We start from the raw sequence: 24674 nt of genomic DNA on the forward strand, positions 1-24674 counted from the left end.
TTCTACCATGTCTCCTGCTGCATCAAATATTACAGTCTCATGAGTCATGTCTACTATGGTGGTACTGTGGCCTGAGCCAGAACTGAAGAAGTGGCTGAAGAGCTGAGAACTGGTGTTATATTACAGAGACGGTGGAGAGCAGGACTGAAATTAGAATATATTACACATGAAGCCACAGAGGAAAAAGCTTGCCCCAGGTCACAGAAGAAAATAGATTATTTTAATTAGCACTCAGGGATGACATGCCTGGCACCACCCTCCCCTCTGAGTTGCACCAGATGGAGTACAGAAGGCCTATGCTCCTGAGTGTTTGTTGTCTGAATCCATGCAGTTACAAGATTCCAAATGGAAACAAATTAAAGAATAGATATTCTTTAATAACCTGACCACTTTTAAACTGGTCTGACAAGAACCTCTTGACCCTCTTAGAAGCTCATACCCCGGAGGAGCCACATTGATCAGAGACTTCTTGCAGAAGCTTCCAGATTATTAGATGTGCCAGGTGCCTGTCAATATGATGCAAATACAATGCAAATCAATTGCCAAATGAAACTGAGAAATCATGCATCTTCTGCAAGATTTGCAAAGTTAATTTAAGTGACAAGGGAGACTGCTTTGAACCCCACTTAAATCATTGACAAATAAGGATAAGGCAGAGTTAGGGCAGATAATGCAGAGAAAAGACCGCAAAGTGATGATTTGATCAGATAAAAGCTTCAGAAGAGAAAAATGTCTTCAGAAGCTCTCAGGAACATCAAAAACACTTCAAACTTTTTGGCAGAGCTTGATCTTAGGATGTTTACTATAGTTAGTTTATCTGTTAATTAGATTTTCAGAACAATTTTTTCCTTTTGTATATGATTGTAACTAAAACAATTATTGTATAAATATAAGCTTGTTTTCATTTTTTTATTTCACAAGATAAAGTTTCAATCAAATATTTTGGTTGTATTTAGTTTGGAATATTGGTCCCACTTTAAATGAATTCCCTTTAGGATTTTTTTCCAGTGCCTTAGCCTGACAACATGAACCTGCTGGGTGAGTGTACATGTCCAGGCACCTTTCTACATGCAGCCCTGGATGCACCAGAGCCTCTGCCTTCTAGAAACATATGTTCAAGACATGGGCCATGGTTGCCAGCTACATGTTGAACAAATTGTTAAATTGAGATATTGTCCACACAATGTCCTTTCTCAGACACCATCTCTAAAATAGTATTTTACATTATATTTCTAGGAATGAGAAATATATTTTCAGGGAGTACTTTTCTTCCTACCCAGTGCCCCTTGTAATAATCATGTTTTACGTTTGTACTTTGTACTTTCAGCTTTGGTAAAGGGTTTGCATACCATTATCTACTTTTAACTTTATAACAACCACCTTGTAAGAGTTTAGAGTAGGAGTTATCAGGCCCATTTAACAGGCTGAGATCAAGAGAGACTCTACCCATTAGGCCCTGACTCCCACCCTGAGCGCCCCTACCTCCTAAACCAAGCAACTGATCCCTGACCTATTGTTCCTGGGCTTAACCCTATTTTTACTCTCTCTCAGGTTTGTAGTGTGATATTTAGCATCCCAACACCATGAGGATGGGGGCAAAGAGAGCCTAACTACATGAGAATTCTGCCTATAGTGAGTAAGAGGATTTTAAGATTCAGCACTGAAAGAGAAGCCAGAAACCTGGGGTTCAAACTCCAGCCTTACTCTGCACTACTTGTGTGACTTTAGAAGGTAGGCTATCCAAACATCTGAGACTCAGTTGCATTTAAATTGAAAAAAATTTTGAAATGTATTCTGAGTTCCAGAACAGGCTTAAGGATTTAAATCTCTGCCCTGCCATGAATCATGTAAGAGTGTTTGAGGGACAAAAGAGCTCATGTAAATCTTTTAAACATGATCTTACAAAAAAAATGTGATTATGGATCTTTGTCATCTATAAATGTTCCTCAATACCTCATTTATACCAAAATAATAAATTTTTCTTTATGAAAAAGTTTATTTAAGACCCAATCATTTTAATAGTAATACTGAAACTCAAATGAAAAGAAAACCTCCATAGTCCCCCACCAACCCAATACATTCTTTTCTGTGTGTGCCCACCAACCCAATATATTATTTTCTGTGTGTGTGTGTGTGTGTGTGTGTATTCAACTTTGTTCCTTGTTCATAAGCTAATCTGTCTTATTATACTGTGACTTCTACATTTATCCATACTGTTACATCATGCACTACCAAAAACAAAGGAAAGACAAAATATGCAACCAGTCATTTCTCCTTTTTCGCACCTTATGCCCAACCCCTTTCATTGGCAGAGAATAAATGGCCTTGGAGTCGATGTCATATAAAATGAAGATACAGAGAAAGGCCTGAATGACCCATCAAAACTCTAATGTAGTCTATTAGCACATTCTGAAATTACAGAAATGTTCTATATCTGTACTGACCAGTTTGGTGACCACTAGCCATATGTGACTCTAGAGTATTTGAAAAGTGTTTAATGTAAACAGGAAACTAAATGTTTGATTTCATTCACTTTTTTTTTTTTTTGAGAGAGAGAGAGAAAGATGGAAGGTGAGAGAGAGAAAAGAAATTTTAAGCAGGCTCCATGTGAAGCACAGAGCCTGATGCAGGGCTTCATCTCACAACTAGGAGATTATGACCTGAGCCAAAATCAAGAGTCAGACACTTAACAGACTGAGCAACTCAGGTGCCCCAATTTTACTCACTTTTAATTAATTTAAATTTAAAGAGTCACATGTTGCTTGTGACTTGTGTATTTGTATAGCACAGAAATAGTTAGGCTGAGTAGACAGCTGGCTAAATTTCAGTAATAAATCATAGCATGGCTCCCACTCAGGGCCAAGGCCCCTGAGGTCCAAAATTCTGTCCCTTACTAAGCATACTTGTCATTTGTCACTTTTTGGCTCCACAGGATCCATTTCCCTCTTAAAAGCATACCAATTACCTTTGGTTACCTACTGTTTCAGACGGTATCCATGAGACAGTAAACCCAGGATCTTGTCTCCTGCTAGAATGAATAAAAAGGTACAACTAGAGAATGGGCATGTGGTCCAAGCCCTCCTAATCAGATGGCTCCTCTAAGTATCTGGAATATTAGACTCCAAAATGACTCAATCTGTCCATTGCAGTGGTAGAAGTGGATCAGATGTTGCTAGCCACATGGCAAGGACTACCATATTCACCCTTTTCATCTCTAACCCATATTCATCTCTAACTCCCCCAGTCCTGCTTATTCCCAAACCTGGTTTTCAACATCCAGCATACTTCTCATAAGTTCCTTTCTTCACAAATTAGTGACACACTGTTGTTTGCAAACTAGAAATTCTAGCAGGCCATTAGGATGAGCTAACAATGGGTCTGAGAGTGCTTCCTATGTATTCTGACCCCAGAATGTGTTCCAAGTGCTCCCTCGTTGCCATTCTTCCCTTGGTATGGTCCAGTCACCCAGAAACTAATATTATGGCTATTTATGTTTGCAACCTAAAGCATATTGAAGACAAAAAGTACCACAGATTTTGCTCCCTTGCTGTGAAATAGGGCTGTCAATTTCTAATCTTAGTATGCCCATTGTCTGTCTAGGATCCTGGTGTACATGAATGGATGTACCTGGTACATCCTGGTACATACATGATCCAGAGCCAGAGGAACCCATCTTAACACTGGCACATAAACATCTTATCTAGGCATAGAACCTTTATATCTGGGCCTGGAGAGAGCTCTTAATGCTCAAAGGATCAGCCAGGACCAAAGCACTAGCCTCAAAGTATTCCTTCAACGACTTGAGCAATCAGAGAGGCAGAGAATTCCCAGTACTCCACTTAACTCATTTCATTAGTGTGATATAACACAGCAAAGTGAGCAGCTTTGCTTTTGAATTCTGACACTTCGAAGACAAGTGCTGATTACCAACAGTGCAACCATGAAATGGCACTATGGGGAACACTTTTTAACATATTTACCTAATTAGCGCATTATAAAGTGTAATGTGATTTCTTACCTTATCCTGTCATTAGTTTTATGAGAATCTTTAAGAAATGACAGAGCCAGGGGTGCCTGGGTGGCTCAGTCGGTTAAGCGTCTGACTTCAGCTCAGGTCACAATCTCACGGTCCGTGAGTTCGAGCCCCATGTCGGGCTCTGGGCCGATGGCTCAGAGCCTGGAGCCTGCTTCCGATTCTATGTCTCCCTCTCTCTCTGCCCCTCCCCCGTTCATGCTCTGTCTCTCTCTGTCTCAAAAATAAATAAATGTTTAAAAAAAATTTTTTTTAAAAAAAAGAAATGACAGAGCCAGAAGGGGAAAGGAAGAAGCATATTGTGCCCAATTCCATATGCTTCCCAAATGGCCCACACCGTCCTTGAATTTAACATGGTGCACATGAAGCACCCCAGAGCTCAGCACAAGGGCTTGATGGCTTTAACAGAATGGTGGGGAGAGACTCCCCCAAGCAATTTACACGCTCATGAGGATGATGTATAGAACCCAGCCACTGTATACTCCATTCCAAAGCAGCTTTGGAGAAATGGACACTGGGGTAGCAGTAAGGAAAATTAGGTTTCAATTTCAGATGTGTCTTTGACTGGTGAAATGATCCATTTCACTTAACCACTTGAGTCTCAGATGAATCTTCAGTTGCACAATGAGAATAACAATACTCACCAAATCTATTCGTGGGCCTATAGCATTGTGACAAGCCCATGAGATAATGGATATGAAAGTGTTTATTATAGTAATCAATAATATGTATTGAGTGTTTGCTGCATGCAAAACATCCTTAAGATGATTTCTCAATTGCACAGTTAAAGTGATCAAAAACTTTCATTTATTCTGGTTTGAATTTCAGAGACATCTTTCTTCTTTTTAAAAAGTTTATTTATTTTTAGAGAGACACAGTGAAAGCAGGGAGGGGCAGAGAGAGAGGGAGAGGGAGAATCTCAAGCAGGCTCTGCACTGACAGCACAGACTTGGAGTTTTGGACAATAATCTGAGCACCGATATTGCATACCTCATACCATCCAATCTGGGCCCCATTATCCTGACTACTTTTAATAAAACACTAAGTTTAACATTGTTCTGTAGCAGGCATACAGCCATAATGAAAAAAGCTCTGCTTTGGCATAGAGCTGCCAGGCTTGGGTTTGGTCCTGCATCCAACACTGGCTGTCTGAATGAGTTACCTGCTTGAGTTAATTCACCTCTCCTGGCCTCAAATTCCTCAGCCAACAATGAAGAGCTCTGACTAGATTTTCTCTAAAGCTCTTTAAGCTCTAATATGGCCCTGTCTATGTCCCCTATACTCAGCCACCTGTACTACAGGAAAGCCCTATCCTCCACAAATGGACAATATGAGGTGAAACATCAGCACCCCGCCAGTCTGTTAACATTGGTTACCAAAGGGTAGTAGGAGAATTAAAGTCAATATTATTATTATACACAATTATATATAATATTATTATTATACATAATTAATATGCATTATAATATTTTATATACTAATGTTATCATCATAGAAAGCTGAAAGATTATGTCAAACTGAAAAATACACATGGTATAATGTTAAATAAAAGTGCATGATATAAAATTACATTAATTCTAATACCATGAAAGAGTAAAAATTATGAATAGGTGTATCAGCCTTACATTTCTAGCTATGCTATTGTTGCAAGCAGCAGAAAGCAATCAGGTTAATTTAAACAGAAAAACAATTAAATAAGAGAATATTGGGGAATTCACTGAAATATTCAGGGGCTTGGAGAACTAAGACTGGAAGCAAATTAAACATTGCTCAAATCATACCAAAGAATGGTTTGCCCTGACCAATTACCCTGGACACCAGACACTGGACATTATCACCATCACCACCACTGTTGCTGCCCCCTGGGAACCCTTCCTCTTAAAACTGACAAAGCCTCCACAGAGAGTGTGCCCCCAGATCCACCTTGTGTGTATGTGTAGGAGCTTCTGACTGGCAGAACCCAAGACACATGGCTGTGCCCTAGCTGCAAGGGATGTGGGAAAGGCAGATGCTGATGTGTTCAGTTTCCATGGTGGCATGTAAGGCCTGTTTCATAAGGTGGGAGACAGCCCAGACAGTGGAAGGGAGCTCAGAGACTGGCTAGACAGCAAGAATAACCAGTATGATTGCATAGACATATAAAGACCAGAGGGTCACAGGGACAAAGGACAACATTTATTTGATTAATTAATGAAAATAGAGGAGAAGAGCTTAGGAAGATGGTGGAGTAGGAGGAACCTGAGCTCACCCTGTTCCATGTTTTCAACTAGATATCATCCACATCCAAGTCAATAAACTGGAGAGATATACACAAACTGGAAGAATAAACTCCACAACTATACATAGAGAAGGAGCCATATCTGAAAGGCTAGGAAGGTCAGAAAGGCAGGGGGATGCCGCCCGTGGGAGAAGGGTATTGGCATGAACAGAGAGGGCAGAGAAATGGGCCCTCACACCGGGGAGCTCACAGAAGGAAGACTAATTCCTGTAACATTTGGGTTTAAAAAACACAGGGGCTGAATTCTGTGAGTTTGTATAAGTGGGACTTGGAACCTGAAGCTTTAAAAGTCAGCTGACTCAGCACTGGGTGAACAGGGAAGGAGAGTGAGAGCTGGGTTGCTGCTGTTAAAGAGACAGCAGCCTGCATGAAAAGGCAACATAAAAACTGCAGCTTACACAGTGCTGGGGACAAACAGGAGATAGACCTGTTTCTGCTTATTTCTGAGCATACTGGGGGACTTCTCTGAAAACAAGGGAGTTGGCAGGTGCCATTTTCCTTTCCCCACTCCCAGCATAAACACAAAGACACCTATGAGAGGTAGGGCTTTACAGATACTTGCTACCTAACACGCTAACAATGCACCATGCTCCCAAGTTCTCCTGAGGATTCACACATCCCCAAGTCTGCTGGCCTTGGCTCTGGGCTCAGGTCAAATTTTGTTAAACTCCTGTAGGCATCTCGCCCAAGCACCTGGTGCACAGCTGCCAACCCACCCTGCACACATCCACTGCACAGGGCTCAGCTGGGAGCCCCCAGCTGTGTTGCATTCTGTGCCCACCACCAGATACACAGATGCTGTAGCTTGCCATGCCCAATACTCACACAGGGACCAACTGCTACTCCACACCCTGACACCCACCATCAGCCACCATCATGCACTATACTCACCCTTATGCCCCTAGCCACCTAGGTGTGCAGCCCCCAGCTGCCACAGCACTTCAGGAATCCAGCAGATGACTAGTGGCCTAGCACAAATTTTGCTAACACAGCCACCCTGCTCTCAAGTTCTCCATCTCCTGCTAGACCTGGCCTGGTTGGTCTCACTAACACCACAGAGAGCAAGCACAGTCCACAAAAAGCAGAGAGTCAGTGAAGATGACTTAACTGAAAGGAAATTGACTCAGATAAGACAGCAAGATGTAGGCTACATACACTGAACACTCTCCTGAAGGGCCAGATCCTGGTAAAAGGACACACTGCACTGCAGGGCACTCCAGGACCTCTTCTTCATAAAGTCACTACTTTCAAGAGCAGAAGACACAGCTGATTTTTTTAAAGTTTTTATTTAAATTCCAGTTACTTAACTTACAGTGTAATGTAAGTTTCAGGTGTGCAATTTAGTCATTCAACACTTACATACAATACCCGGTGGTCATTGTAAAAAGTGTGTACCTTAATCACCATCATCTATTTAACCCATCCCTCCACGCTGCTCTCCTCTGGTAACCATCAGTTTGTTCTCTATAGTTAAGAGTCTCTTTCTTGGTTTGCCTCTTTCTCTCTTTTGTTTCCTTAAGATCATTTGTTTCTTAAATTCCACATATGAATAAAATCATATGGTATTAGTCTTTCTCTAACATATTTTGCTTTGCCTAATACCCTCTAGCTCCATCTGCCTCATTGCCAATGGCAATATTTCATTCTTTTTATAACTGAGTAGTATTCCATTTTTTATATATACCACTTCTTTGTCCATTCATCAGTCGATGGACACCTGGACTGTTTCCATAATTTGGCTATTGTAGATAACGCTGCTATAAACATCAGGATGCATGTATCCCTTGGATTTAGTATTTTTGTATCTTTGGGTAAATACCTAGTAGTGCAATTGCTGGATCCTAGGGTAGTTATATTTCTAACTTTCTGAGGAATGTCCATATTTTTTTTCAAAGTAGCTGCACCAGTTTTCATTCTCACCAACAGTACAAGAGGGACCTTCTTTCTCCACATTCTCACCAACACCACAGCTAACTTTCTTAACACAGAGAAACAGACACCAAAAGGTAGACAAAATGAAGAGATAGAGAAATTTATCCCAAATGAAAGAACAGGACAAGGCAACAGCCAGTGATTTAAGCAAAGCAAATATAAGTAATATGACAGGTATAAAATTCAAAGCAATGATCATAAAGATACTCCTTGGATGTGAGAAAAGAGTGGAAACATGAGTGAGACCTTTAACACAGAGATAGGAAATAACATAGCAGAGATAAAAGGCACAATAAGTGAAATGAGAAACATGCTTGATGGAATGAAAAGTAGGATGGAAGAAGCAGGTGAATGAACCAGTGACCTTGAAGACAGAGTAATGGAAAGTAATCAAGCTGAACAAAAGAGAGAAAAGAATTATACAAAACAAGAATAGACTTAGGGAACTCAGTGATTCCACCAAATGTAATAACGTATATAGTATAGGAGTCCCAGAAGAGAGAGAAAGGGGGGAATAAAATTTATTTGAAGAAATGATAGCTGAAAACTTCCCTAATCTTGGGAAGGAAACAGATATGCAGATGAAAAAGGCACAGAGAACCTCCACCAGAATCAAAAACAGCAGACTGACACCAAGACATTATAATTAAATTTGCAAAATATAGTGATAAAGAAAAAAATTTAAAGCAGCAAGACAAATGAAGTTATTAATTTACAAGGGAAAACCCATAAGATGATCAGGACATTTTTCAATAGAAACTTGGTAAGTATATACTCAAAGTGCTGAAATGGAAAAAATATGCAGCCAACAAAACTCTATCCAGCAAGCCTGTCATTTCAAATAGGAGGAAAGATGAAAAGTTTCCCAGAAAACCAAAGTTAAACGAGTTCATGACCATTAAACCAGTCCTGAAAGAAATATTAAAACAGACACTTTGAGTGGAAAGAATGAAATTTTCTGTAAAAAAAAAAAACAGTTGAGGAACTCACAAAAAAGTATATAAAACATAATAACATATATCTAATATTTGTGGAGAGGAGAAAAGAATGTATTCAAACTTAAACAACCTCAAATTAATATAGACCACTATATGAAAAAGAGGTTATATATAAACGTAATGGTAGCCATATATCAAAAATACCAATAAATATGCAAAAAAAAATAAAGAGAAACAAATAAAAATATATCACTAAAGAAAAGAATCAAAACATGAAAAAGAGAAAGACAAGAAAGGACCAGATAAATTCTTCAGAAACAAACACAAACCAAGCAATAAAATGGCGATATATAAGTATCTATCAATAATTACTTTGAATGTAAACAGACTAAATGTTCCAAAGACAGAGTGACAAATGGATTTGAGAAAAACAAGACCCATCTATATGCTGCCTACAGAGACTCATTTCAGACCTCATTAAAGACACTGGCATTTTGAAAATGGGGGAATGGAGAAATATCTATCATGCAAATGGATGTCAAAAGAAAGCCAGAGTAGCAATACTTATATCTGACAAAATAGGCTTTAAAACAAAGACTGTAACAAGAGACAAAGGGCACTATATAATAATAAAAGGGACAATCCAACAAGAAGATATAACAATTATAAATATATATGCACCCCACATAAAAGCACCCAAATACATTAAACAGTTAATAAAGAAACTAATTGATAATAATACAATAATACGGGGCCTTAATAACCCACTTACACTAATCAAAAGATTATCTAAACAGAAAACCAATAAAGAAACAATGGCTTTGAATGACACACTGGAACAGATGGATTTAGCTTATATACTCAGAATATTCCACCCTAAAACAACAGAATACATAAAGTGCCGTTTCCAAGTGCACAAAGAACATTAGCCAGAATATCACATCTTAGGCAACAAAACAAACCTTAAGAAACTGAAGAAGATTGAAATCATACAGTGCATATTTTCTGACCACAGTTCTATAAAACTAGAAGTCAACCATAAGAAAAAACCTGGAAAGATTAAAAATACATAAAGGCTAAATAACATGCTAATAAACAATGAATTCATCAACCAGGAAATTAGAAAAGAAATTAAAAAGTAAATAGAAACAAATGAAAATGAAAACAAAACCATCTAAAACCCGGGGATGCAGCAAAAGCAGCCATTAGAGGTAAGACTATAGCAATACAGGTCTACCTCAAGAAGCAAGAGAAATCTCAAATAAACAACCTGACCTTACACCTAAAGGAGCTAGAAAGAGAGCAACAAGCAAAGTCTAAGGTCAGCAGAAGGAAGGAAATAATAAAGATGAGAAAAAAAAATAAAGGATACACACACACACACACACACACACACACACACACACACACACACAGAAACAGTAGAACAGATCAATGAAACCAGGACTAGTTCTTTGAAAAAAATAAATAAAATTTAAAAATCTCGAGTCAGACTTATCGAAAAGAAAAGAGAAAGGACTGAAATAAATAAAATCACAAATTAGAGAAGAGAAGAGAAATAACAACCAGCATCACAGAAATACAAACCTAAAAGAATATTATAAAAAATATATGCCAACAAATTGGGCAACCTGGAAGAAATGGATAAAGTCCTGGAAACACAAACTACCAAAACTGATACAGGAAGAAAGAGAAAACTTGAACAGACCAATAACTAGCAAATTAAATTAAGTCTTTCCAAAACACAGAAGTCAAGCAGCAGATGGCTTCCCAAACATTTAAAGAAGAGTTGAAATACTTATTTTCAAAATTTTCCAGAAAAAAAGAATAGAAAAGGAAGGAAAACTTCCAAATTCATTCCATGGAGCCAGTATTACCCTGATGTCAAAAGCAGATAAAGACACCGCTATAAAAGAGAACTACAGGCCAATATATCCAAAGAGCACAGATGCAAAAATTCTCCATAAAATACTTGCAAGCTGACTTCAACATATATTGAAAAAATCATTCACTGTGATCAAGTGGGATTTATTCCTGGGTTGCCAGGGTGGCTAAATATTCATAAATCAAGCAATGTGATACATCACATCAATAGGAGAATGACCATATGATCATTTCAGTAGATATGGAAAAAGCATTTGACAAAGTACAACATCCATTCATGATAAAAACCCTCAACAAAATAGATTTAGAGGGAATATATCTCAACATAATAAAGGCCATATATATAAAACCCACAGTTAACATCATTCTTAATGGGGGGGAATTGGAGAGCTGTTCCCCTAATGTCAGGAACAAGACAAGGATGTCCACTCTCATCATTTTTATTCAACATAGTACTGGAAATCCTATCTGCAGCAATCAGAAAACAAAAAGAAATAAAAGGCATCCAAGTCGATAAAGAAGTAAAACTTTCCCTATTTCCAGATGACATGATATTCTATATAGAAAACCCAAGGCTCCACAAAAAAAAAAAAAAAAAAAAGGTAGAACTGATAAATAAATTCAGTAAAGCCAAAGGATAAAAAAATCAATGTACAGAAATATGTTGCATATCTATACACCAATAATGAAGCAACAGAAAGAGAAATTAATAAAATAAGCCCATTTACAATTGCACCCAAAATAATAAGATACCTAGGAATACACCTAACCAAAGAGGTGAAAGACCTGTACTTTGAAAGGTATAAAACACTGATGGAGGAAATTGAAGATGACATAAAGAAATGGAAAGACATTCCATTCTCATGGATTGGAAGAACAAATATTGTTAAAATGTCTATACTACCCAAAGAAGTGCATTTATTTAATGAAATCCTTATCAAAATATTAACAGCATTTTTCACAGAACTAGAACAAGCAATACTAAAATTTGTATGGAGCCATAAAAGACTCCCAATAGCCAAAGCAATCTTGAAAAAGAAAAGCAAAGCTGGGGGCATCACAATTCTGGACTGAAAGTTACATTTCAAAGCTGTGGTAATCAAAACAGTATGATATTGGCACAAAAATAGATACATAGATCAATGGAACTGAATAGAAAATAAACCCCCATTATATGTTCAATTAATCTTTGACAATGCAGAAAGGAATATCCAATGGGAAAAAGACAGTCTTTTCAAAAAATTGTGTTGGGAAAACTGGACAGCAACATGCAGAAGAATGAAACTTCACCACTTTTTTACACCATACACATAACTAAACTCAAAATGGATGAAAGGCCTAAATGTGAGAGCTGAAACCATCAAAATTCTAGAAGAGAATACATGCAGTAACTTCTTTGACATCAGGCATAGGAACTTCTTTCAATCTACATCTCCTGAGGCAAGGGAAACAAAAGCAAAAATAAACTATTGGGGCTACCTCAAAATAAAAGGCTTCTGCTTTTTAGGAAGAAAACAATCAACAAAACTAAAAAGCAACCTATTGAATGGGAGAAGATATTTGTAAATGACAAATCTGATAAAGGGCTAGTATCCAAAATACATAAAAAAGTTATAAAACTCAACACCAAAAACCAAATAATCCAATTTAAAAATGGACAGAAGACATGAACAGACATTTTTGCAAAGAAGAAGACATCCAGATGGCTAATAGACATGAAAAGACGCCATCATCACTCATCATCAGAGAAATGCAAATCACAACTATAATGAGATATCACCTCACACATATCAGAATGGCTAAAAGAAACAACACAAGAAACAACAGATGTTGGTGAAGGTGTGGAGAAAAGGGAAACCTCTTGCACTGTTGCTGGGAATGCAAACTGGTGCAGCCACTGTAGAAAACAGTATAGTTACAAATACAGCTACCTTACAATCCAACAATTGCACAAAGAATACAAGAACACCTGATGATTATAGCAGCATTATTTATAAGACAAATTATGGAAGCAGCCCAAGTGTCCAATTGATGAATGGATAAAGAAGATGTGGTGTGTATATTATAATGAAATACTATCCAGCCAAGAAAAAGAAAGAAATCTTGCCATTTGCAATGTGGATGGAGCTAGAGAGTATAATGGTAAATGAAATAAGTCAGTCAGAGAAAGACAAATACCATATGATTTCACTCATATGTGGAGTTTAAGAAACACAACAAACAAGCAAAGGGAAAAAACAAAAGAAAGAGACAAAGTACAAAACAGACTCTTAATTTTAGAGGACATACTGATGGTTACCAGAGGAAAGGGGAGGGGGATGGGTTAAATAGGTGATGGGAAAATAAATAGGTGATGGGGATTAAGGAGTGAACTTGTAATGATGAGCACTGGGTGATGTATGAAAGTTTTCAATCACTGTATTGTACACTTGAAACTAATATTATACTCTATGTTAACTAACTGGAATTAAAATAAAAACTTAAATTTAAAAAAAAATTAAAAATGGAGCTGGGAGAAATGTTTGCTTTATATTCCTGTTGTTATTCTAATTTTGTTTTTGCAAAACCACTTTTTTAAAGAATGGCTTAAAATTAGAATCAAAGAAGAAAAAATAATCAAAAAAACAAGCTCTGTGTTCCCTGCCCCTGTGACCCTATGCTTGGCACATAGTGGGTGTCCTTAGAAATGGACGCTGTTTGCCCAGTGCAGGCATCACACTCAGAGGGCCGGAAAGCCTCAGACATTTCATTCGTTTAACAACTACTCTTTGAGCCTGATAAAAGTTATAGAAACTGAAACAAAGAATCATAAAGAACAGGTAATTGGGAAAATATGTCAAATATTTTTTCCATGCTCTCAAATACCCAAAAGTTTACTGAAATGGATCACTTTCTCTATTTCATCATGAAAACAGCAGTGAACCAGCCCAAGAGACATGTGGTAGCTCACTCTGTGTGTTTTGAGTGACATTTCCTGTAGTGGGCAGCCACCTCCTGGAACACAAGCACCACCTCCATTGCCCTAGGTCAGCATTGTTCGACTTTGGGGGACAAACTCCATTAACTCTCTCTCCTGACTTGGCATTGCCAAACAGAGCTTCTGGTCACCCTGCTTTAAGTCCTAGCAAGCTCACTGCCTCAGTGGTCTCCAAAGACAGCATTGCTTCTTCCAGCAGCTTCACCATTTGTAACAGTCTTTAGAATCATTTGAAGGAAAGTGCTTTATTAAGCATGCACACAGCAAAAATATTTGAGAGTGAATCATAAACTCAGAATACATATTTGAGAAAATGTTTATTCTTTGGAGCATAGGCATTACATAAGCATCTACTAAATGCCAGGCAGTTTTATAGACACATAGGACTCAGTTGTAAATAAGAAACCCCATGAAGCAGTGGCTTTGTATAACTGATTTTGAGATCAATGCAGAGATTATGCCAATAGAGCTGAATAAGTAAATGGAAGTGGGCTATTTTACCCATTTCTGGCAGGAGAATGGGGGAATACCTATTCCTGTCCAGGAAGAGACTGGACAGGATAATTTTACTCAGGTCCTCTTACTACCTGAGCTGCTTTTCTAAAGAACTTAAAACTTCTTTCTGCATTTGAGGACATCATATCCTCTATCCTTGTTCCATTGCAACCTGCATTAGCCCAGGCTAGGGCAGCACTGATTCTAGATAAAGCAGCTGCCAAGAGTTCCCCTCTTGGGTTTCTGAGAACAGCTAAGAGTAGAGGTAAGATTTTGCAGGGACTTGCAGGTTTCTAAGTCAGTCATCCATCCCCCCACCTCCTCCACAGCCCTCTAGGTTGAACAAAATCCATGTTTCATTAACACAAAGATTATTCATAGCTCCCTAATGCATTATGTAAGCCAAGAGAGCATTGGATTAAATCATGGAAAATGTGAGGACAGAGCCCATGGCTACAGCCAAGCAAGCCTTGGGCAATCAGCTGATGGGGAGGTATTTAAGTTTCTTGGTGCCAGCCAAGGTTTCTTCTCTCTGAACTATGATGCCTGAAATTCTCATCTTGCATTTCCTCTGTGTCTGGTGTCTCTATGTCTTCCCTCCTGAGGTATAGGTATCATTAGCAGGGTTGCAAAATGGAAAAGTTGTGAGCATAATCTTATATTTTGGAGACAAAGGAAAGAGATTCAGCCTGGGTTCAGCCAAGACCTGGGTTCCTTTCCTGGTTCTCTCACCAGCTGACTATATTACATGGTGCTCTTTGGACTTTCATTTCCTCATCTGTAAGTAAAGGAAAGGGTAGTCATAAAGGTCTGTGAAATTAAATATGTTGAGGACCAGGCAAGCGAGGTAATGGCAAAACTGACCCTCATAGCTGGCTAAATGGAGAGTGTGATTCCACCTAAATTCTGAATTTACACTTGAATTCTACTTTGCACTGTAAAACACATTTCTGCAGATGAAATTCAGCTGGCAGCCACCATTTTAATCCCTGGACTACAAGCTTTCCACTCCTGACAATGCTTTCAATGGAACCTTGCTCCAAAAGCAGTATTTTCTATACTTATTTGATCTTTGTCACCACAGAGGCCCCCCACCCTGTTATGAAGGGGAAAGTAACATGGTGGGAGGAGGGGACATTTACATAGCAGGCTGAATATCCCTAAGTTTATGGTACCTAGTATTTGGGGAAATAAACTCTAAACAGACCCCATTTTATATTACCCAAACAGAAGTTAGAGACCCAAACAGGGAACTCAAGAAGGGAGCTTAGGGCAAAAACCAAGAATGAACCTTATGGGATCCATCCCTTCCTCTCCAGGTTCTTACTCTGAAAGGTCCCTTTTCTGAATAATACAGGAAAATGTCTTAGGTCAAATTATACCTCCTGTTCTTCCAGCCATGTGTTTCTTCTGAGAACAGCCTGACCCTTTCCATAAGTTCATCCATTACAGGGATAGAAGAGTCTGTATTTGGTCTGGAGTGGATTAGTTAGGCAGGACTTAAGAAGACATTAAGGGTTCTCCAGTCACCTTCTGGGGGCTCCTGCAGAAACAGGAATGGGGATCAACACTCTCCCCACAATCTCCCACCGTGGAATTAGAATCACCCTTAACTATCAGGAAGGCCTGCTGAAGCACATGTGCGCGCGCACACACACACACACACACACACACACACACACACACACACAGGGCACTACCAGGAAAGAAAGATAAGAGGGAGGGGAATTTCCTCGTTATGCCATAAGTCAGCAGCAGACACTATGAAACAGGTAAAGAGGAGTGGTGCACTGTAATAAGGAAGACTCCAGGCTTTCTGGAAGGAATAAAACTTGTTAAGGAGCTACAGAGGGGAAACTAATCAATATAAGTGTCATAAGAGTGTAGAGGACAGAGCCCTCACAGTATATCACAAAATACCTTGGAACTTTCCAGGGCTTTGGCCTGAGTTTGATGGACCAGTTGGTCTAGTCATCAGCCTCTTCAGCCTCTCCTTTCTTAAGTTTAACTGAGCAAAGAACAGAAGTTTGTTACCCCTTTACATATTTTCCTCATTCCTGGGCTCTCAAGTCAAGGGCGATCATCTCCCTGGGGCCAGCCCCACAGTTACACCCAACCTGTGTCTCAAACTTCAGGCAGGTCTGCTGCCTTTCACACAGATGATGTTGCCTTGCCTCTACTCAAATACAGAGCACCAGGTTTCTGAACTAATCTAAAGGAAAACAAGCTGGAGGTGGTAGGGTGGGTAGGACTGTAGAAGCTGTACCCTTGGCTCACGTGGGCAAAGTATTTCAGGCAACTTGAATCAGGGCAAAGAAGATCCCTGCCACACCCCCAGGGCACATTTGCCTTTCCCCCTGGAGAAAGAAATTTCCGAGGAGTTGCTGCCTCTCCACCACACTCCACACATGCAGTTCAGAAGGGCTCCATCCCAAGCTCCAAGGAGGAGCCTGACCTTCTGCATATTGAATCCTCCACAGCCCTTGGACTGGCTCAGGAAAGGGTATATGACCTGACAATCCAGTTAGTGAACCCCAGGTATTGTGCAGTAGGAATCAGGGCAAGGGATGTTCTTCCTTCTTTATTCTGAAGCTAAGAGCAAAATGATGGTGCTAAGAGTAGAACCTATGTCTTCTGGCTGCCAAAAATCCCTCCACCTCACCCCCAGAAACTGGTGACTGCCTAGAATTCCAGAATTTAACATACAGAAGACAAGGACCTAGTCCAGGTGGCCCAGGTTCTTGACTGACTTTGGTAAGTTATCTCTTAACTTTCAGATCTGGAGAGGGGAGTAGGAATGCTGAGTGTAACACTCATTCATGCACACCACACACATATACAGACAACACATATACATACAACACACATGCATGCACTTACATGCACATCACACACACACACATACACACATATGCATGCAACACATCTGTATGCACTTACATGCACACCACACATGCATTCATACATATATATATACATACAACGCACACATGCACTTACATCCATACCACACACCTACATGCACACATATACATGCAACACACATGTGCACTTACACACATGCCATTACATACACATATGCATGCACACATATACATACACACATGTATACACATACATGCATGCACATATACACATGCATACATACACATACACGGGCACATGTATACACATGTATACACATATACACATGCACACACCCCTACCATGGCTCCCATACTAGGAAACTGAAATTTCATATTTTACTTACAAGTATAAGCTTTCTTAAAAAAAGAGAAAGAGAGGCACCTGAGTGGCTCAGTTGATTAAGCATCTGACTTCAGCTCAGGTCATGATCTCACAGTTCATGGGTTTGAGCCCCATGTCGGGCTCTGTGCTGAAAGCTCAGAGCCTGGAACCTGCTTTGGATTCTGTGTCTACCTCTCTCTCTGTCCCTCCCCCTGCTCGTGCTCTGTCTCTGTCTCTCTCTCTCTCTCTCTCTCAAAAATAATAAAAAATAAACATAAATTTTTTTTAAAAAGAGAAAGAAACACAAATACTTTATCACTAAGAATTTAAAGTAGCACACTGCTGTTTCTAGCGCCAGAAGGAACATTAATCTAGTTGGTGAAGACAGGAAATGAAATGTAAAAGAACAGATTAATAGCACCTTTAAATTAGAGGGTTTGCTTCCTAAAAGGAAAGGGGGAGTATGAAATCTGAGATGTCTTGGAATAAAGGAGCAGGAAAGCTTTTTTTTTTTTTTTGTCTTTGGTGACCTCCTTTTAGTTGTTTGTGCTGTGGCTGCCACTCCCTTTTATGTAGGCTCTCACAGTGCTTCTTGGGGGCACAGACCAGCAAGGCAGACTTGGAGTCCTGCCATTGAGACACACAATCTCAATCCTTTGCTGTTCCCTAACACTTAATTTTCTTTCATGTGCAGAAACTAGGGAAGTTGAAGTTCTACTGCTGGTGACTGAATGTGGCAACAGAGAGAGTGGAGAGAAAGAAGTGGGGAAGAAGGGCCAAGGAGGGCTCCACTGCTCCAAAATATGTTTCTGGATTTATCCAAAAACATGGATCCTGGACAAATAATGTGATAATTACTGAGATGGTTTGTGTCATGGGTTGTACCCTCCCACCCAAAAACAGGTATATTGAACTCTTAATTCCTAGTACCTCAGAATATGACTTTATTTGGAAATAAGGCCATTGAAGATGTAATTAGTTAAGATGAGGTCATGCTGGAACAGGGTGGACCCCTAGTCCAATGTGGTCAGTGTCCTTGTGAGAAGAGAGCCATGTGAAGTCAGAGGCACAGGGAGAACACTATGTGATGATGGAGGCAGGGATTGCAGCAAAGCACTAGAAGCTAGGAAGTGGGGAGGAAGGATTGCCCTGCAGGGAGCTGGAGCACTCTTAAAGGCTGGCAGAGCCTGGAGGGGACAGGAACTGGAAAGCTGCATTTGGCTTTGAATCAGAATTGGACACCCCAGTGCCAAAGGGCCCCTCACCATGTACCCAGTTTGCAAATGAACTGATCAAGGAAGCCACGTAAGCACCAAAAGGATTGGCGGTCCTGGGGCAGCAAAGCCTCAGCTGAACATCCCTACAATGGTGTGAGGGGAGGACTGAACAAGAAGACCCTAAGGGTTCATCCTTCTCTGAGATTCCCCAATTCTCCTACAAATCTGCCAAGTTTCATGCTTTCATATGTCACAAAAGCACTGAAATACTGGTATCCTCTGAGGTGAAGGCAGTTTTAAGTTACATCCCCAACCCCCTGGGAGGTCAGAAGTCAATTCCATGTGGTTTATCACTCCATCACTTGATGTCACCATCTGTTCCACAGCCCAGGATGCTCCAGAGGCAACTTGGCAATAGGAGCCAAGATTCCAGCACCAGTTTATACACTCACACTCTGAGAACAAACACAAACACTGACACTCATGCTCTCCACCACACATGGACATTCATCCACATGCTCACACCTAGACACATTCATAAAGTGCCACATTCATACACATGCTGCCACTCACACTCTCCAATATACAGAGTCACAAACCTTCAAATAGGCATACTCAGGCACAATCATACACACCCAGCACAAATTCACAGAGAAACATATATTCACATATAGACATGCACACATGCATACTTCGGCTTTTCAAGACACAGATATACACCTCTCTCTCCCTCTCTTGCCCTAACACACACACACACACACACACACACACACACACACACCACAGTACTCAATAAATCAACATAGGCCTTTATAACAGATCCAGGAAGCTTTTCTCAGTCAAGACCTTCAGACTCCAAACAAAACCAATTAAGGATACATATAAATGGTTATAAATAAACCTGTTTAGTATAGAGTTTTACTTGATGTGGATTTTTTGAGAGCAGGGGAAATATAGTTCATTCTCCTGAGTGAAATATCTAGGAAAGCATCTTAGCCATGCCCTCCTCCCTAGCACCCAACACAATCCTGCCTCCCATCCTCCTAATCCTGTGGAACTTATGTCTACATCATTTAGGAGGAACTTAAAAACTGGGAGCACAAACCCAGGCCCTAGTCACAATAAACACCAAAGACAGAGATGGAAAGGGGGGATAAGACCAAGACAAATAATAAACTGGGGGAAAAAAAACAGGTCAGAAAGCAGACACAAGGTCTGAGGGAGGGAAGACAAGGCACCCAGAAAATGACAACAGGGCAGTGAGGTAAGAACAGGAAGATGGGAGAGTCCTAATACACAGTCACCCACAGAATGGAAACAGGCCCATGCACACACACTCACAAGCCACACATCAAGTGCTAACAAACAGCAGACTTAGTCGATCTCAACAGAAATGGGAGAGAAAGGAATAAAGAGCTGTGCCTCCTCCAACAGATATTTTTTTCCCTAAGGTCATACTGCCCTCTTGTGATTTTCAATAGTTACTAAAGTGTGCTGCCTTTTCAGAGCCAGAGGCATTAAATACAGAGGACTTTAACCCTGATATACAGATCAAAACTAGCAATGAATGACTTCTTTTTAATAAAAGCATGTTTAAAAAAACTAAAATAGGTAAAATATAAAACACACATGGAAGAATGAGGTGAATAATACTGGGATGGACCCCTGGTAGAATCAATATTGTATTTCTTGGGGGGAGAAGAGGAAAGAGAACAGAAAGCAAATACTAACATCCGTGAAATCAGTATGCTCGGTACACAGGAATCTCTTATTTATTTTTATTCTATATATCTTTGTAGTATTTTGTCCATTCTGATACCCTATGTCTTTTGGTTGGAGCATTTAGTCCATTTACATTCAGTATTATTATCGAAAGATATGGGTTTAGAGTCACTGCGATGTCTGTAGGTTTCATGCTTGTAGTGATGTCTCTGGTACTTTGTGGTCCTTGCAACATTTCATTCACAGAACACCCCCATAGGATCTCTTGTAGGGCTGGTTTAGTGGTGATAAATTCCTTCAGTTTTTGTTTGTTTGGGAAGACCTTTATCTCTCCTTCTATTCTGAATGACAGACTTGCTGGATAAAGGATTCTCAGCTGCATAGTTTCCTGTTCATCACATTGAAGATTTCCTGCCATTCCTTTCTGGCCTGCCAAGTTTCAGTAGATAGATCTGCCACTAGTCTCATGGGTCTCCCTTTGTAGGTTAAAGCCTGTTTATCCCTAGCTGCTTTCAGAATTTTCTCTTTATCCTCGTATTTTGCCAGTTTCACTATATTTCATGCAGAAGATCCATTCAAGTTATGTCTGAAGGGAGTTCTCTGTGCCTTTTGGATTTCAATGCCTTTTTCCTTCCCCAGATCAGGGAAGTTCTCAGCTATGATTTGTTCAAGTACACCTTCAGCCCCTTTCTCTCTCTCTTCCTCTTCTGGAATTCCTATGATACGAATATTGTTCTGTTTGATCGTATCACTTAGTTCTCTAATTCTCTCCTCATATTCCTGGATTTTTTATCTCTCTTTTCTCAGCTTCTTCTTTTTCCATAATTTTATCTTCTAATTCACCTATTCTCTCCTCTGCCTTTTCAATCTGAGCTGTGGTCACCTTCATTTTATTTTGCACCTCTTTTATAACATTTTTTTAGTTCTTCATGACTATTTCTTAGTCCCAGATCTCTGTAGCAATAGATTCTTTGCTGTCCTCTATACTTTTTTCAAGCCCAGCAATTAATTTTATGACTATTATTCTAATTTCTTGTTCCATTATATTGCTTAAATCATTTTTGATCAATTCGTTAGCTATTGCTACTTGGTGGAGTTTCTTTTGAGGAGAATTCTTCCATTTCATCATTTTGGCAGTCCCTGCGGTAGCTCCAAACTGCAGGGCACTTCCCCTGTGCTGTTGGGAGAAACTTGTGTTGGTGGTCAAGGCCGCAGTCAGACCTGATGTCTGCCCCCAGCCCACTGCTGGGGCCACAGTCAAACAGGTGTGTACCTTATCTTGCCCTCTTCCAGGGGCAGGACTCACTATGGAGTAGTGTGGCCCCTCTCTGGGCTACTTTCACACTGCCAGGCTTGTGGTGCTGCTTCAATGAGATCTGGCATATTAGCTGGGGTGGATCCAAAAGGTGCACAGGGGTGGGGGGGGCAGACTTAGCTCACTTTGTCGGGGGTTTCGTCCCCTGCAGGAGGGACACTGCAGCACTAGGAGGGAGGCAGACCCTTTGGAGGGATGGATCCACAGAAGCACAGCGTTGTGTGTTTGTGCAGTGCAAGCAAGTTCGGTGATGGGAACTGGTTCCCTTTGGGATTTTGGCTGGGGATGGGAGAGGGATATGGTGCTTGCCAGCACCTTTGTTCCCTGCCGAGCTGAGTTCTGTCTTCCAGGGCTCAACACCTCTCCCTCCCGGTGCCCTCTCGCCCTCCCTGCTCTCCGAGAGCAGAGCTGTTGATTTTTAACATTTCAGATGTTAAGTCCCGCTGGCTGTCAGAACTCAGGCAGTCCAGCCCCTCCACTTTTGCAAGCCAGACTCCGGGGCTCTGTCTTGCTGGGCAGGATGCCCCTCCACCACCCCAGCTCCCTTCCGACAGTCTGTTTAGCATGCACTGCCTCTCCGCCCTTCCTACCCTCTTCCGTGGGTCTCTTGTCTATACTTGACTCTAGAGGGTCCGTTATGCTAGTCTTCTGGTGGTCTTCTGGGTTATTTAGGCAGATGTGGGTGGCATCTAAGCAATCAGCAGGACGTGGTGAGCCCAGCGTCCTCCTACACCGCCATCTTCCTAGTTCTCTATATCTTTGTAGTATTTTGTAATTAAAAAGAAAATTAGGGGCACCTGGATGGCTTTGTAGGTTAAGCACCAGACTTAATTTCAGCTAGGTCATGATCTCACCATCATGAGATTGAGCCCCAACTCAGGCTCAGCTCAGAGCATGGAGCCTGCTTGGGAATATCTCTCTCCCTCTCTCTCTGCCCCTCCCCCACTCATTCCCTCTCTTTCTTCTCTCTGTGTCTCAAAATAAAGAAATAAACTTCAAAAAAAAAAAAAGAAAATTAAAGAGAAAAGTTATAATGTTGAAGAGGAGGAGAACTCTGTGGCTAATCCTACTAAAGATAAAAAAAATTACTTTGAAAATGAATAGCTTATATTTTCCCCCTTCAGTGATAGACTGTGGTATTTTTCCCAATCTATCTTTTCCTGTATCCAAGGAATACAATGACTTTACAGTTCCTCCCAAAAGAAGCAAAAGAAGCAAAGTGTACTTCTTTCCTTTTGACTTTGGGCCTAGCCATTGATATGTCAGTGGAACATTAGCAGATGTGACATAAACTAGAGCTTGAAATGTGTTACATAGTTGGGCTTGTGCTCTTATGTTTCTGTTATCACAATGAGAACATTCCCCAGCTAGCTTGCTGTTTCAAGGAAGATGAATGACCTACAGAACAGGACTGGATTGATCAGCTAATTCCTAGTCAACTGGAAGAGAAGTGACCATAAATGATTGTTGTTTTAAGTCACTGAGTTTGGGGTGGTTATCACACAGCAATAGCTAGCTGATATATCTTCTTTTCTTCCTTCCACATTATTGCCACCTATTCCACCCCCTTCTTCTTGACTCCTATCTCTCATTCTCACATCCAGCACATCTGCTGCTTATTTGATCCCCTTAGTGACCAACCCGCACCATGCCACTTTTCTGCTCAAAATTCTTTAGAAACTTCCTAGGGTTTTGCATGGCCTGGATCCAACCAATCAGTCCAATTTCTAGTGATCTCTTGCAAACATATCATTCCAATCAAACCATTGTCCTTTCTGTGATCCAAACGTGCCACTCACAGTCCCATGTCACACCTTTGATCATACCAGAACCTGTGCTAGAATGCCATCTCAATTCTAGATGATTCCAGACATCCTTCAAGACACTACTCAAGTCCTGTCCCTTCTTTGGAAGCTTCTGTCTAAAGTGTGCGGCTCTTATTTTTTCTTACCCAGCACCATTTTTTCTCCTTCTTGTTCAGCAACTGATTTTCCTGGGGGCCCATCTCTCCTTCATCCTCAGTCCTTGCAGTCTGGGTTGGACTCAGTCCACCTTCTCAGCTCCCAGGCTATGACCAAAATTTGGCCAATCTAGGAGGGAATTCTACCTCCCTGGCCAGTGGTTGGTTCAACTATGGGTGAATTACTGGATCAGAGCCAGTGAGAGCCTGGGACTTCTGCTGGAACTGTTGGGAAATAAATCCTTTTTTTGTCTGGAGAACATAGTCTGGCCTTATTTGCTAACCCTTGGGGGAAGTTTGCCTGAGAATGAAGCCAAAACAAAGGAAAGTAAAGCCAAGATGGGAAAAGGCAGATCACTGATGACATCTTGGAGCCCCATATCTAGCTCTGCCTGAAGCAGATGCTCTCTCTGGACTTTCCAGTTTATGAACCAATGATTACCTTTTCATCACTGGATCTCTGTAACTTACAGCTAGTGCAGACCTGACACATCCTGGAAGCCTATGTGTATGCAACTCTCTGCCCTCTGAACTCTTGAAAACCTGAGGATCATAATTACCAAGAGGCTAGATAAACAGCCTGGGGAAAAAAAAATGCTTCAGAGATAACTGTTAAAACCACATTCCAAGGATTGTATTTATTGTTTCCCCCACCAGGGAGCTGCAGGGAGCTGCAGGGAGTCTGTTTCCTTGTT

The 24674-nt window shown here is 40.5% G+C and overlaps 1 long non-coding RNA gene across 2 annotated transcripts in view; it reads right to left on the bottom strand.

The window, feature by feature from the left end:
* LOC132690430 (uncharacterized) overlaps nt 1-24674 on the bottom strand; it is a 214772-nt gene that overhangs the window by 153234 nt on the left and 36864 nt on the right. The window contains exon 2 of one of the 2 annotated variants that reach the window (XR_013552653.2): nt 2966-3028. The exons of the other annotated variant lie outside the window; for it this stretch is intronic. This is a non-coding gene — a long non-coding RNA (uncharacterized LOC132690430). The remainder of the gene's footprint in view (nt 1-2965; nt 3029-24674) is intronic. 2 annotated transcript variants of the gene reach the window in all.

The sequence above is a fragment of the Panthera onca genome, chromosome E2 (assembly GCF_046562875.1).
Source record: "Panthera onca isolate mPanOnc1 chromosome E2, mPanOnc1 haplotype 2, whole genome shotgun sequence".
Taxonomy (NCBI): domain Eukaryota; kingdom Metazoa; phylum Chordata; class Mammalia; order Carnivora; family Felidae; genus Panthera; species Panthera onca.